We start from the raw sequence: 16,841 nt of genomic DNA on the forward strand, positions 1-16,841 counted from the left end.
TTTCTGCCCTTAAACGAACTTACATTTACCAGTCTTCATAATGGGTTCACAATTCTTTTAAATTTAAAATGGATCTTCAGAGGTCTAATAATGTCATATGAATTATAGATGGGCCTTTAAGGAAGGGTTACTTACATGTTGTCCCCAGAGTTCATAAATGAGAAAGGCAAGTTCCATCCTGAGAAAAATTGTAAAGTATTTTAAGTTTGTTTTTAGCATTCCCATGTCCTGGTTCATCATCCCTTTCTTCCCTTAAGGGCCATTTCTGAATTCAGGCACTCTTATCAAGATCTATTCTCAAAATCTTTGTTTACATTGTGATGAAAATTATTTATAACAGCTTAAAATGACATTTTATTCCAATGCAATTTAATCAAATTCTAAACTAAAGTGATAAAATTCTGATGGTGAAATTTGAGATATGGCCCATTTGGTTGAAAAGGGTTAAACTTAGTGTTAGAATCTTCTCAGAGACTTGAAATCACACTATACAGATAGTCGACAACTCCAATTATTAAAGCTGTATCTGATGCAAGGAATGGATCTTTAGGTAAAATTGTGTATTGTGAAAATATAATGAAATGACAGATTCAGTACCAAAGTGAGTTCTTTAATTTTGGAAATAAAGTAAAATATTATTTGCTAGCATAATTTAAGTTATACCTTGGTTATTTTTTCCTATTCTTTCATCTGTGAACACCACTTTAAAGAGTTGTATCCTATCTGCGTGTGTCTTGTGTATAATATATACATGTACATGTATATATAGATCTATACACATCTATACACAGATATACAGAATATGTAGATGGGATAGTGATGTATGAGCCACTAAGTGGTGTAGTGGATAAAGTGACAGACCTGAAGTCAGGAGGACTCACCTTCATGAGCTCATATCCAGCTTTAGACACTCACTAGCTTTGTGACCCTAAACAAGTCACTTAATCCTATTTGCCTCAGTTTTCTCATATGTAATATGAGCTGGAGAAGGAAATGGAAAAGTACTCTAGTATCTTTGCCAAGAAAATCCCAATGGAGTTATGAAGTATGACTGAGACAACTGAATAACAATAAGTAAAGAATACATCCCACCTTCCTTCCTGAGTCTGTCTGTCTCTTGATAGAGAGACATCACCATATATTTCACATAGAAGCTTAACTCTTATGAAAAGCTCTGGAAACTTAAGTCTTCTAAACTAAATACAATGTATATCCGAACATTATGACAAAATTAGTTCTCATGTGCTGATCTGTTCATGAATAGAGTCCAAATTGGTTTGGAATTTTTCCCCCTGCATTGATGATATCATTTGTTATAAAGAATGCTCAAGATAGCAGAAGGCATATTTGGCAAATACACATTAATTCTTCCATCAGAGACTGAATAAATGCAGAAGATGCTTCAAGATTTATGGGCTTTCAGAAGCCGGCGTGCACAGTACATCACTCTTTGTATCGCTGTGTAATTCCTGCCTTTGTTGATACAATAATGTCAATTTCATATTGTGTTTGGCAACATTCCACAGCTGGCAAAAACTCAGGGATTTATTATACTTCCAAGAGGGCCCTTAACAGAAAAACCCTACAAATCTAAACTTTATTAAAACCTCTGAAATCTTCCAGAAATGTGATTGTTACTAAAATTGCATTAGCTGGTTGGACAGTTGGGCCAATTACTTCTGAATTCAAAGTGCTTTAAAAAGGACTTTGTTCCTTTGTAACGATAGGTTGATTCTTTGTTCTTTAAAGTTCAGCATGAATATAGAATGAAAATGCCACAGTTTTTTTTTTTCCCTTTTAAAAATGTAGGCATACAAAATACATAGAGACACATGCACATATACGCTCACAAGCTCTTTGATCATCAGACAGATTGGTTCTTCAGGTTCAGTGTGATAGATCACTATGGGTTTTTTGGTTTAGTTTTATTTTTTTTTCAATTTAGAGATTTTTCTCCTCACCCCTCCCTCCAAGGTCCAAAATGGAATACTGAAAATTTTAAATGTTTAAGGCTGAACATTAATGACAATCTGGAGTTACCCTTATTAAAGTACTAATAGGCAAATTCATTTAAAGAGACAGTACTCAAGGCTGGAGAGTTCCTTAGAAGGGAATTTGTGCTCTAAGTAGTAGCACTGGACTAATGCCAAAAATCCAATGAAAAAGTGTAGTTTCTTCTTTTATGTTCTCTTTTCCTGTGAATTTTTTTTTTATCTTTTGCTTTTGTCTGTTTTTAATCCCAAGCTATTCTTTGTGGGCAATGAGAGAAGGGACAAAGAGATATTCCTTTAGTAGGTCTGGGGGTATTGAAACAGCATACCGTCAAAATCCCAATAATGAAGGAAAAAGTGAAAGGGAAGGAAAGATGGTAACAACAGAGTACCTGGAAAAGCATTTCCTATTCTAATTAGAGCACCTGAGGTTGACAGAAGCACCAGAGAAAACAAGTCATTTTTATAATCCAACTGAATTCTAAGTACAAAGCATAAATATTATTTTATTGAAAAATAACCTTTTCCCCCATTTTCTATATGATAACCCCCTTACCAGGCAAAATCTGAGTCGCTTATGTATCAGCCTGAATCCAAAAAAAAAAAAAAAAAAAAAAAAAAAAAGAATGCAATTACTTTCATGCTAAATTGCTTCTTGCTAAGATACAGATAAGAAGCACAGTCTTCTCTCTGGATATTTTTGAGAGCAATAGCTAAAGCTTGAGCTTTCAGTGTACAAGACTCCAAGGTACAAAAAAGATTTCACAGACGAACTGTTTGTCCCTATTGAATCATTGAATGTGTCCAGAGCTATGTAATCTGGAGATGTTGGGGATATATTTATCCCCTTTGTCACAGAGCATCAATAAGAAAATTGTTTGCACCTGGGCTGGGAAGCAGGAAATGTACCCTAGGATGAAGAGGAGTTTGTGAGCCTATTATGAGGAGTGGGGAGAGAGAGAGGAGACTCTAGAACAATGCCCCAGAGACCAAAGAAGGAAAGGGAGAACCTTGCCATGGGAAATCTTCTGGTGACTTCTAATCCAATCCAAAAATTATCTAAGGGTTCAGTATGCTCAAGGAAACAATTATGTACTACATATGCAAAAATAAATAAATAAAACAGTCTCTGCCCTCAAGCAACTTATATTCTATCGAGAGGAATTATTAAGTTATGTCTGATTTTTCATGATCTCATCTGGAGTTTTCTTTTTCTTTTTTTAAAATTAATTTTATAATTATAATTTTTGGCAGCACATATGCATGAGTAATTATTTTTTACAACATTATCCCTTGTATTCATTTTTCCAAATTTTCCCCTCCTTCCCTCTACTCCCTCCCCTAGATGACAGGCAATCCCATACATATTAAATGCCTTACAATATAACCTAGATACAATATATGTGTGTAAATCCAATTTTCTTGTTGCAAGGTAAGAATTGGATTCCGAAGGTATAAGTAATCTGGGTAGAAAGACAATAGTGCTAACAGTTTACATTTACTTCCCAGTGTTCCTTCTCTGGGTGTAGCTGTTTCTGTCCATCATTGATCAACTGGAAGTGAATTGGATCTTCTTTATGTTGAAGATATCCACTTCAATCAGAATATGTCTTCATACAGTATTGTTGTTGAAGTGTATAATGATCCTGGTCCTGCTCATTTCACTCAGCATCAGTTGATGTAAGTCTCTCCAAACCTCTTTGTATTCATCCTACTGGTAATTTCTTACAGAGTAATAATATTCCATAACATTCATACATCATAATTTACCCAACCATTCTCCAATTGATGGACATCTGTTCATTTTCATCTGGAGTTTTCTTAGCAAAGATACTGAAGTAGTTTACCACTTTCTTTTCTAGCCCATCTTACAGATAAAGCAATTGAGGAAAATAGGTCAAGTGATTTATCATATAGCCACCAAGTCTGAGGCCAGATTTGAATTCATTAAAATAGGTCTTCCTGACTCTGGGCCCTGCTCTATCTATTGTGCCACTTAGTTGCCCTGATTGAAAGGATACACCATGCATATTGATAAAGTATATACATGATCATCTAAAGAGATAAAAAGCAATGAAAACTAGTGGTACAAGGCTTTCTATAAAATGTGGTGTATGAACTGAGCCTTGAATGAAACTTGAGTTTCCAAAAGACATGAAGGAGTTCATTCCTGGCATGAGGGATGCCTGATATAAACTAAAGCACTCAGATGAAAAAGTGAATGCTTAGTCAAGGAAAGAGCCATGAAGAGGGAATATTCAGGTCCTAGTGATTGTGAATGGCTTAAATGGCAAGAAGTTCATATTTGGTCCTAACAGCAATGGGAGTCACTGAAGGATTGGTAAGAGGGGAGTAACCTAATCAGATTTGTAATTTAGAATGACAATTTTGGTGGCTAGGTTAAGGATAGGTTAAAGAGAGTAGAGAATAGAAATCTGGATAAATAGGAGGCTATTGAAATAGTCTAGATGAGAAGTGATGAGATCTTGAACAATTATGGAGGCTTTGTAGGTGGAAAGAAGCAGAAGGATAAAAGATATGTTATGGATATAGAAACTACAAGATTTAGTAATTGATTATATGCAGATGAAGGAAAAGGAAGAGAAAAGGGTGGTACTAGAGTCACAGGAAGGATGGTGGTGCTCTCAACAGAAATAATCAGCTATAAAGATTAGAATGGAACAGGCATTGGGGGAGAATGCTTTCTACCTTGGACATGAGGATATTGAGATATTGATGGCCAATCCATTAGAAGATGCCAAACAAACGAGTGATAGTGAAGAATTGGAACTCAGGAGAGAGATTAGGGCTGTTTTATAAAGCTTAAAATTGCCATTTTGGAACACTCTATACAAATTTGGGAGTCATATTTTAAGACACCATAACAGAATGCTTTTGAAGCTGATGAGAAAAGCCAGAAGATGATGAAAGAGAGATAGAAATAGGATGCAGAATCTTAGGCAATACTCATGCTTATTGGTTAAATTGGCTATGTAATGATTCAGGAAAAAAAAACTGAAATGGAGAATCTGTAGAAAACAGTATCATGAAATCTAAAAAAGATCTAGAAGAAATCTGCAGTGTCAATAGCTATAGAGAGATAAAAATAGATGAGAACTGAAAAAAGGTAATTGAATTAAGAGATCCTTGCTAAATTTGAACGTGAGAAGACTTATAAAAACTGATACAGAGTGAAGTGAGCAGAATTAGGAGAACATTGTATACAGTAATAAGAATATTGTAATGAGGATTAACAATGAAAGACTTGGATACTCTGATCAATACAATGATTCAAGACATTTCCAAAAGCCTCAAGAAAGAAAAACGGTATCCACCTCCAGAGAAAGAACTGATTAAGTCTGAGTGGAGATTAAAGCATATTTTCTTTCACTTTATTTTTTTGATTTTCTTTTTGAAACATGGCTAATATGGAAATATTTTGCATGATTTCACATGTATATGTAATATTGCATTGTTTACCTTCTCAATGGGTAGGGGAGTAGAGAGAGATTTTAGAACTCAAAATGTTTTATAAATGATTATTAAAAATAAACAATACTTTTATTTTTAAAAAAGAAATTAGAAAAAAAAATTTCTGTATTATTTCATAGGAGTCTTACCAACTTTCTATGAGGTCCTCCGATTCATCATTTCTTTTGACCCAGAACCAATGCTCTTCCACAATATGGAAACTGAAAACAAACTTGGTATAATGGGGAGAGAGCTGATCTGATTGTCAAGGTCTGCATTCTAATCTCTTTTTTGACATTTCCTATGTGATCCTGGGCATTTTAACTTTGCAGTGACCCAGGTAACTCACCAAGACCATAAAATTGCAGGTAAGGCACAAACCTTTATTAGTAGAGAAAGCTTCCTCTGTGGGAATCCCCTATATCAATGAATACAGAAGCCAGTCCTAAATAAATAGGAAACAAAATAAAATACAATTGGTCTGAAAACCCCAGAATGGTAGAAATGCAAAGAGTAAGAGCTCCAGGATCTACCTATTACTTCCTTCATCACCATTCCTGTTTACTTATAGTGTCTTCTGGGCACAAGTCTCTCTGTTTTCCTTGTCTTGAAGTGTAGTCCCAGGAAAGGAGTGATAAATGTCAGGACCCTATATTGAGAAGTGAAGACAGAGAAAAAGGGAATAGGAATTTGTATGTAGCCAAGCTCTAGGCCTAGGAGATGCCTCTTACAAATATCCTAACCATGCTCCCAGAGTCCATAATCCATATAAACAGTTCAGAGTCAGAAAACCTTTGTTTTATATTGTGGCTCTGTTACTTACTTCCTCTTTGTCTTTAGCCCAATTTCTTTAGCTCTCTGGGCTTATTTTTTTCCCTTATCACTAAAATGAAGTGCTTAGATCAGTGTCCTTGAGTCATATCCAGCTGTAAATTCCATAGTGGTATGAACCTGGGAAGTCAAGTTGAAGGGGAAAAACAAAACAAAACAACTGAATCCTAAGGAAAAAGGAGAACTCATGGCCTAATTCTGATCACTTGCACACACTTTTTCCCATGTGAAGTTCAGATAGCAGCTGAGGGTCTACTCTTCCCTACTCCTAGACCCAAAAGTCCATTCACCCAAGTGAGGGACCATTTAGTGACTAGAAGCAAGTCAACCTAATGCTTACCTCCACTATTAATTTCCCTCAAAGATTCAGCTGTTCTCAGTAGGAGTTACAAAAATTTGAAGACCATTGATTCCTTTTATTTCCCCCAGAAAAAGTTGGAGCGCAATGGTCAGAAGATTGTTACTTCTCAGGGCACTGATGGAGAAATGAGATCCAGCGAGCTGGTAAATGCATCTATTGTTAAGTGCCCCTTATCTTCCTTATCTGGTCTCATTTTGGACAAATTTTACCTTATCTAGTCATGGCTGATCACCAAAAGTCTTCATTGATGAAAGCAATGGAGTTTTCACCTTAATTTGCTTTATAGATATAGCTCCATATCTACCTATACAGTAATTCCTTCACTTCATTGTCATTAAGAAGCAAGTTTAATCATCTTTCCCCAAATTTGTTGTTAGTAGCCAGAGTATTTTACAGATAGGAGCCCATAAATCCCCAGCAACAGAGACTCCTAACAGATGGTAGTAAACGGTTTTGAAAATATTTCAAAACCTGCCCTACTTTTAATTCCCCAAATGTTTCTCCCTTGTAGTTTTTTTTTTAATAGCATTTTCCTTCATTGTCTCCAATGGTCCCATTTTGGTTGTAATTTATGCTTCCTTATGCTCCAAGGCTGTATCCAAATTAGTCACTAAATGCGTACAATACCAAAAGAAACTTGCAGAATTTCAAAATGCTTTCTCCCTTCTCATTGATAGAACTTCCCTTTGAGAATAAGGAAAGACACAGTCTTATTTGATGTTTTTCTCAGCATAAAGAGAAAAAATAATTCCTTAGAGAAGGATGAAGAGAGTGATTACCCACTGAAACCCAAAGATATTGCAAATTATTAATTGGGACACAGCTTTAGTTTTAGCCAATTGTCCAGAATGACTAGTCTAAATTGATAGAATTATGGATTCCCAGAGCTCTCCAGGGCCAAGAAAAGGTCATCTTGATCAGTTTCCCATAGCAATCTCATATATAACATCCTAAATAAATGATCAACTAATTTTTTTCTTGCATGCTTCCAATAATGGAGAAATTAGTACCAAAACCCACTTCATTTTGGAAAGTTTTAATGGTTAGAAAGTTTTTCCCTCCTTTGAGTTGAACTCTGCCTAACTGCAACTGGTATTTGTGTTTAATCTGCTAGTACCTTGAACAATCATAGATTCATCTATGGGAACAAGAATTATTGTGCTTTGCAATTGCTGCCCTAGTTTCAACTCCATGGAACAAGATATTTAGATGCCATGTACCCTTCCTAGTTTTCTAAGCTTTTCATAATTTCTTTTCTTCAAAAAACTCTATGAATCAGCTACTCAGGCTATTTATAGCTCCATGCGCTTTTTACTGACTTTCTGAAATGCTCTTTCTTCTTATCTCTGTACCTTAGTTTATCTGCTTTCTTCAAAACTAAGCTTAAATCTCAATTTCTAAAATGTGCCTTTTCTTATTTCCCCAGCTAATGGTACTATCCCCTTTCAAAGTACCTTTCATCAGCTCAATGTGTATGTACATATACACCTACACATACATATACACATACACATATCTTGGGTGTATCTAGTTATTGAATGGACCTCAGTCAAACAGACCTGTTGAAGACGTTAGCTTAAAAAGGCCAAAATTTCCCATTGCATCCAAGGCCATATTTGGTCATTCTGATCTCTATCTGGCCATTGGACCCAGATGACTCTGGAGGGGAAGATGAGGCAGATGACCTTGCACAGATCCCCCTCACTTCAATCCAATACACTGCATGTCATGACATCATCTCCCTCAGGTCATAGTTCTCTTCAATACCAAAAGACAAAGAAGAATAATCTAATTATTTACTTGCTTTTCTAATTATAATAAAAACTCCTTGAGAATATGAGCAGTTTTTATTTTATTTCTTGTTTTTTTCCCCTTTCTTTGCATTTCTTGAACTTAATACTAAGCTTAGCACATGATAACTCTTTATTAAATACTTATCTTCTGCTTGTTTGATATTGATAGAAATCTTCCTTTGGTTGTTGACTTTGTCCTTCATTTCAAAGAGAACAAATGACATCAGAGGGTTATGCACATAAGTTGAATTTCAATGAAGTAAAGTTAGACAAAGTCATCATCCTTACTCTCTCTTCTAGAGTCATCAAAGTCCGAGGAAGAGACAAAATTTAAGGCTGGCAATGTCCTGGAATGTAGTGTATAACCTTGCTGTTGACCAAGCTGTAAGCCCTCCATAACACTTGTTTTAGTCACCTTCATGGCTGTTGGAACAAATCGTTCTGTTTTGCCTGTTCCACCAGGGGAAGTCTTTACATGCTTAAAATAGACATTCCCCACTCACACATGGGTTTGAGACCTGTCAATTATCTTCAATCTAGTTTAGCCTGTCTATAGAGATTATTTTACCAGGATGTATCTGCTGCACATGCTACAACATCTTGGAACCATAGGTAAGTGTTGAATAACCAATTGAACACCAAAGGAGGATGAGTAAGAGCTGGTCTTCCCTTAGCACTCCATATACCCCGAAGCAAAGCTGAATCTTAGAAAACATGCAGATCAGACAATCACAACACACTTCAACTAAAGTACAGAGTTTTAAGAAGACTGTATCTGCAAAACTATCATTCCCTTGTCATTTCTAGCAGCATGACTTACATTCAATACTTATCAACTTGACTTTGAGTCTTGGCATTCTGCTTCAGTCCCTTAGATTTGGGGAAAAAATCCATTTCTTGGCCCAGCTAGTCTCTGAGTTACAGTCTTACTGGAATCTTGCTATAGACCCTGATCCTCTTTATTCAAAAGGGAATCTTGCCTCAAGTCTGGTGATTACTCTAATCACTCCCCCAACCATGTCAGCTTCTCAATCTTCCCAATTCTGTTCTCCCCCTCCACCTCATCCACGGAGTCTTGTAAAGGATTGTGCAATATTTTGGTAGAAATGGTTTTAGCTCAATTCTACCACTGTTATTTACTCCAGAACTGCCTCATGAGATTTCCCTGGCTTTCTAATAATCCCTTACACTTTCTCCTGCCCCACTGGGATTTGATTGAAATAAAGGTGACAGGTGATTGATTCTCTTTGAGATCCTTGAAGACAATTTGACATTAATGAAAAATTATGGTAGAACAAATAGCCTTATGTTTTAAAGTCTTAAGTAAGGTACTCTACCTTTTTTTATATGAAGCAGCTAATGGCAAAAAAAAAAAAAAAAGGCCGAAAATGCATTTTTGAAGAAAGAAAGGTATTAATTGTTAAAGATGTTTTGGATGAATATTTTGACACCTAGTATGAATAGAAAAAGAAGAAAATATGTTTTTTTAATGTTGAACATGGTAAAAAAAATAAGTTAAACCCAAGATATACCTGCATATAAATAAGAAAATTAAAATTTATATGAAATATATATATATATATATAATTATAAATATTATATAAATTTGGAAACTAAAGTATGGTTTTTAAAGAACTATTTATTTACAGAGTTGTAACTTTTTAAGTGAGATGAATCCCTGGGATTTAAAAGGGTCTCATTTAATCCTCTCAATTAAGCAGATTCTCTACTGGCTTCTTCTTCCAGAGAGAAGACTTGTAGGGATTCTGAGAAGCTGTGGGAGCTACAATATATAGAAACAGTCATCTAAGAGAAGGCTTCAACTGGGCCATTCCTAATTATTTAGAGAGGACTTTATCTTTAGAAAGAGCTAGAGCTAGATCTCTAGCAACAATAGTGCCCTTAACAACACCTAAAGGTGAAGAAAAGGGAAGATTTTCAGAAATTCTTTTTCTCCTCTGGTCTTAGAATGAAAAGCATGGGAGAGGATGCTTTGCATTTGAGATCTATCCTGATGAGCTGCCTTAAAGAGTGAACCTAAACTGTGTTATTAGCTCAGTTCTGATTGCCACATTTAACTAAATGAATGACTAGCTGTTCTGGTCTGTGTAGTCCAGAGAAAAACCATTTTGATGAGCTTTGCTGTTCTCTGGCTTAATGAGAACTGCTATTCACATTAAGATCTTATACTTTTTAAATGCTTGTTCAAGGTTGATGGTTAATTGAAAGAGCTTTTAAAGGCTGCATTGGAGTAGAGAAGAGAAAAGTATTTCCCAGTTGAAGAGCAGTGAGGATAAACAGTCAAGCAGTAAATACAGTAAATTTTTGTAAAATGCAAATGTTCATGAATAGATCAATAACCTTGAATTCTACAGTCCAGAGTTGTGAGTTGCCACTAGCACATTGATTTTCTTTTCTTATATGTTTTCCTCCAGTTCCTATAAATATGTGTCTGTCCTTCATCACAGACACTATGTTGGTTGGAGAGAGCAGTCTGGGTTTGTATATGTATTGTGATGTATTTTGTTATTTATATATTTGTTTCAATATATTAGTATCTGTTATAATATCATTCCCTTTTATTTATTGGGTGTTTTTTTTTTTCCCTGAGCCAATTGAGATTAAGTGACTTGCCCAGGGTCACACAACTAGGAAGTGTTACATGTCTGAGATCACATTTGAACTCAGGTCCTCCTCACTTCAGGGCTGGTGCTCTACCCACTGCACCACCTAGCTGCCCACCTTTCATTTATTGTTAAGGAAATTGCTATATTTAGGAACTAAAATGTCATTATTTTGAATGGTTGGTTGATAGAAAATATATTTAATGGGGGCTCAATCTAAAGTGATGAAAAGGAAAAGTGTATTTCTCCTCAACACAAATGGTAATCTTAGGTCATTATATTGTGGAGAATAACAAAATCATTCACAATTCTTCGTCATACAATATTGCTGTTATTGTTTGTACAGCATTCTCCCTGTCCTTCTCACTTCACTTTGATTCATGTAATTCTTTTTAGGTTTTTTCTGTTATTTCTTATAGGATCTCCTCAACCCTAGCACTCTTGAGGGATTCTGAATATAATTGCTGTCTAACTGTAATCTATTTGCTAGTGTGGAACTATATAAGAAAGATAGTGACACACCTAGAGAAGTATAGATGTTAGATATAGGAGATCTAGGAGAGAAATGTAAAGTTCCAACATTGGAGGGGTATTAGAATAGAACATATGTTTCTGTCATTACACTTACATATGTATACATAGTTTCACGCAACAGAATGTAAGTTCTTTGAGAGCAGGAGTTTTTGTTTTAAACTTTGTCACCAAGCATAGTTCTTGACACATAGTAGCTGTTTTTAAAAATTCTTGTTGATTAATACTTCAGATGGGTATGTAGTGACTGGTAAGAGGTGTGAGGAGGTAGGAAAGGAGAGGAACTAGAAGAAACATTGAGATAAAAAACTGGCTCTACCAATTGATCCTAACAAAATACTGGAGACTCCCCTGTGTAAATGTTCAATATTGTCATCTATCTTTGCCAAGGCAGTACTCTCTTAGGCTAATCTTTGGATATTTATTTTTTCCTTCAAACTCAGCAAGGTTGACAACCTTTCTGGCTATCAAATGGGTGGCAGGATTTAGCAAACCTCAGGGAAGATTCTTTATTATTAACATAAATATTGCTATCAATTTTTAAAAAATTTTGAACTTAAATTTGAGATGGCTCAAATACCTTAAAAGAAAATATTCACATGCACAATACAACATAAAAAGAGGATTAAAAGTAAAATCATGAATTTCCATTTCACTCTGTTTACTTTTTAAAAGTATATAACGAATACAAATATACCCTGCTTTTCTGTGCTCTCATTTTCTTTTGTTCTTTTTTGTGCACATATTTTCTCCTTCCCTCCTCACCTCATCTTAGAGAAGACTACACAAATATGTACGCACACAGACACACATACAGACATATATATGTATGTATATATATATATATACATATGTATAAATACATTATACATATACATATATATGAAAAGCAGTACTATAATAATTCTACTTATCAGTTCTTTCTCTGGAGATGGATAGCATCTTCTTTCATAGGTCCTTTGTGGTTGATTTGAGTATTTATGATATTCAAGGTGAATTAGTCATGGAAAGCTGTTCTCATGATAATAATTCTGTTACTGTGCAGTGTTCCCTTAGTTTTGCTCATATCACTTTGCATTATTTCATGTAAGTCTTTCCATGGCTTTCTAAAATCAACAAGTTCATTTTTTCCTTTTTTGTTTGAAAGGCAAGTGAAACTCAGAATATATTATTTTTAATATATTTTATTTTCCCCCAATTATATGTTCAAACTTTTTAAAGTTTTGAGTAGCAGATTCTATGCCACTTTTCTCTTTCCCCTGCACTGATGACAGTAAACACTCTGATATACATTATATATGTGCAATCATGTAAACATTTCCATATTAATCATTTTATAGAAGAAAAATTTCAAAAATGAAAAAATATGAAAAACAAGAATGCTTCCGTCTGTATTCAGACAGTATCAGTTCTTTCTCTAGAGACAGATATTATGCTTCATCATAAATCCTTTAGGGTAATCTTAAATCATTACATTGCTAGATTAATGAAGTCATTCACAATCTTCATCATACAATATTATTGTTATTGTTTGTATAGCATTCCCCCTGTTCTGCTCATTTTGCTTTGGTTCATGTAAGTCTTTTTAGGTTTTACTGTGGTCATCCTACTTGTCATTTCTTACAGCATAATAATATTCCATAATAATCATAGTTTGTTCAGCCATTTCTAATTAATAGGAATCCTCTTGATTTCCAATTCTTAGCCACAACAAAGAGAGCTGCTATAAATATTTTAGAACATATAAGGTTTTTTTTCCTTTTTCCTTAATGACCTTGGGAAACAAATCTAAGAGGCATATCTGGGTTAAAAGGCATAATTCCAACATGGTTGGATAAGTTCATAGTTCCACTAATAGTAAATTAGTATTCCAAATTTTCAACATTTCCAACATTTGTTGTTTTCCCCTTTTATCATGTTAGACAATCTGATAAGTATAAGATAATATCTCAAATTTGGGTTGAATTTCTATTTCTCTAGTCAATAGATAGATATTTGGAGTATTTTTTCACATGACTACATATTGTTTTGATAGCTTTATTGGAAAACTGCCTGTCCATATCCTTGGACTATTTATCAATTGGGGAATGACTCATATTATTATAAATTTGACAAAGTGCTTTACATATTTGAAAAATGAGACTTTTTACTGAGACTCTATAAAATTTCCCCCAAAATTTCCTGTTTTAACTTCTAATCTTGTCTACATTTGGTTTTGCTTGTACAAAACCCTTTTAATGTAATGTAACTGAAATTATCCATTTTACACTTCATAATACTTCTATCTCTGTTTACTTATACATTCTTTCCCTTTCCATAACTCTAATGGCAAATGTGTTCTTGACCTCAGGGAATATTCTGAGAAAAGCATTATGCTAGATACTGGGAGGAATATAAAGATAGCTAGGATAGGAATTCTATTCTCAAATAGAATAGCTATAGTAAATAAAAGTCATGGAGATGGGAATTGAGTTGAAAGAGCATGCTTACTTTCAGCTGTCTAAATGTCTTCAAACCCAACAAATGTTCTGAACTATACTGAGCAGATAGACAAGTAAACAATACATCTTATAAAAAGCAGTCACTTGTGTCTGCAGAAAATGCTTGCTTCACCTTCTCTCACAAGTGTCCATTGTCTCTTTCCTGAACCCACATGCAATATTAACAGTACGCCAGGGGCAGTCAATATACCAATTAGGGAGTGGAAATCAGAAGACATTGTATTAAGGAAGGAAAATTCCAAAGGTTGAACAAAGCCTATCATTACTCTGCAGTTGCTATAGCAGGTTACATTTTGACCCACATCTTAGGTTGAAAGGACATGATTTTCTTTGAAGAGGTCACTGAAATTCTGTTTATGAAGAGTTACTTTCATGACCATTTCCCAAACCCACATTTTTCTGTGAGTGACTTTTCCTCTGCCACCAGTGTCCTGTAGTGAAAAGGTATTTCTACTTCTAATCCTGAATTTTCAGATGGGCTTTTGGATTACAAAGTATTGATTATTTGACATCTCTCAGGAGATTTTAAATGAAACTGCCTACAGCTTACATTGAAACAAGCGCAGTCTCCTGAAGGACCTTTAAATCTTGCCTGAAGTAAGTCTGCCTTGCTAAATACTTCCTCCTTCTTTCCCACTGCAAAGTACTTTGAAGTCTGCCAGAATTTTAACTTAGCTTGTCCTAGATTCAAAGGAAGGACTATATGAAGAAAAATGGGAAGGGAAAGGAGAATTGACTTTTTCCCAAGTTCCTGCTCAGTTTTCTGCAAAAAAGCAAATAAATGAACAAACAAAAGGTAATTTATGAGCTGTTATGAGAAGCAGCATGGTATGGTAGCTGGACATCCAGATTCAAAGTAAGGAAATCCTGGGTTCAAATACCACTTTGGCATATACTATGGAACCTTATGGAAACCAGTGGTCTTTAAAACTTCTTAAACTGTGATTTGCAATACCATAGGGGAGTCACATAATTGAATGTGGGGGGGTCACAAAATTTATTATGAGTAAATTTTTGATTCTATTTTATATACTTATATACCTAAGGTTGTATAAAAATTTCCTGGGTGAATGGGAAAAGTTTAAGAAGCCCTGCTTGAAGTAATTCTATAAAATCTTAACTTGCAGAGAAAATGCTCACCTACAGTGATAGAGGGAATTTCCTAACCCAGAGTTCTCTATACCAGTAGTTCTCAAACTTTTGTTTTCAACATCTTTATATTATTAAAAATTAATGAGGATCTGTCAAAGAGTTTTTGTTTATGTGAGTTACATTTATAAATATTTATCATGTTAGAAACAGAAACTAATTTTGAATTTGTAGATTCTTTGAAAAGGTTTCCAAGACCCCCAAGATTCTCTGGACCACACTCTGAGAACAACTGCTCTATGCAAACAAAATCATAAATATAGTTCCTAGCTGTTATAGAAAGAGTATGAGAAAAGGCCAATGGTTTGGGGTTCTAGAAATATAACCAACTGGCTTTTGATAAACATTGGTACTAAAACCAATGACTAATCTATCCTTTTGGTCCTGTTTTGTTGTTGCCACCACAAGCTCATGGGAATAGTCCTTGTTCCATTTTGTTATCTTCTCCCTTGCCTTATCCCTAATCCTGTGAAATGAGTGTGGTACAATCTTCTCTTTTTCAAAAGCATAGAACCGTAATGGTGAATTCCACCAAACATTAAGTCAAAGGTCAGATCTAGATATGGAGGTCAGAGGTCTGGGATGGGCAGAAGAAGAATATTGAAGGAGACCCTGTCCTTAAAAAATACTAATAGATGTTAAATAGACCAAGACATGAGTAACAAAAAATATATGGTATTGTCATTCAGTTAGATATATTAACAAAGCATATTGCAGAATTAGAAGGGGTCCCTGCAGTCCCTAGTCTGACCAATCTAATAACCCTTCCTCATTCCACTGAGTCTGTCACATAGTGTAATGAGAATAATTCCATATTTAGAGTCAGACAATCTGAAATCTAATTCTATATCTGCTTTTTATGACCCTGGGCAAATACCTTAACTTCTCTCTAGGTCTCCATTTTCTCATAGATAAAATGAGAAGACTAGATCAGATATCTGTTAACAGTCCTTTCTAATTCTAAATTTATTAAATGAGTGAGATGGTTATGGCCGTATGATAATGACAAGGGGAGCCCCGAAAATCTTTCTCTTTCTCTTCCCCTCTTTCTGATTTAGGGGGTGAGACATGAGGTAAAGCACTTGAGAAGCTCCTTGAAGGAGAAAGTCTCCTTGAATTCTGGCCTCTGGCCTCAGGACAAACAGCTTCATTCTGTTATGTAGGTGGGGCTAGTTGACTTCAGAGCTAGAGATTCCAACTCTATTGAATTGAAGAGACACCCATTCAATTCTAAGATTTTCTATTCAATTCTGCTCAAGCTGTACCCAGCCCTATCAAGAACTGCCCCCAACTTGTAGAGAAAAAGAGCCAATATGGGGCTCACTCTTTGCAGAGGATCTAATATGCCATTCCTGGCATAGCATCAATATCTGCCTACTGAAATGATATTCTCTTTCAGCGTTACTCTTTCTTTATCCTCACCTATTTCCCTAATGATACCTTATACCTCTCTGTTGAGGGATTTCTCTACTAGAAACTTTACTTCTCTTCCAGAACCTTGCCACTAAAGAATTCAGTCTTTCTACTCATGCATAACAAAGGCTGACTTCCCAATGCCAATAAAAAACTTCTTTTATCAGTCTAGCTTT

The sequence above is a fragment of the Sminthopsis crassicaudata genome, chromosome 5, assembly GCF_048593235.1.
Source record: "Sminthopsis crassicaudata isolate SCR6 chromosome 5, ASM4859323v1, whole genome shotgun sequence".
NCBI lineage: Eukaryota > Metazoa > Chordata > Mammalia > Dasyuromorphia > Dasyuridae > Sminthopsis > Sminthopsis crassicaudata.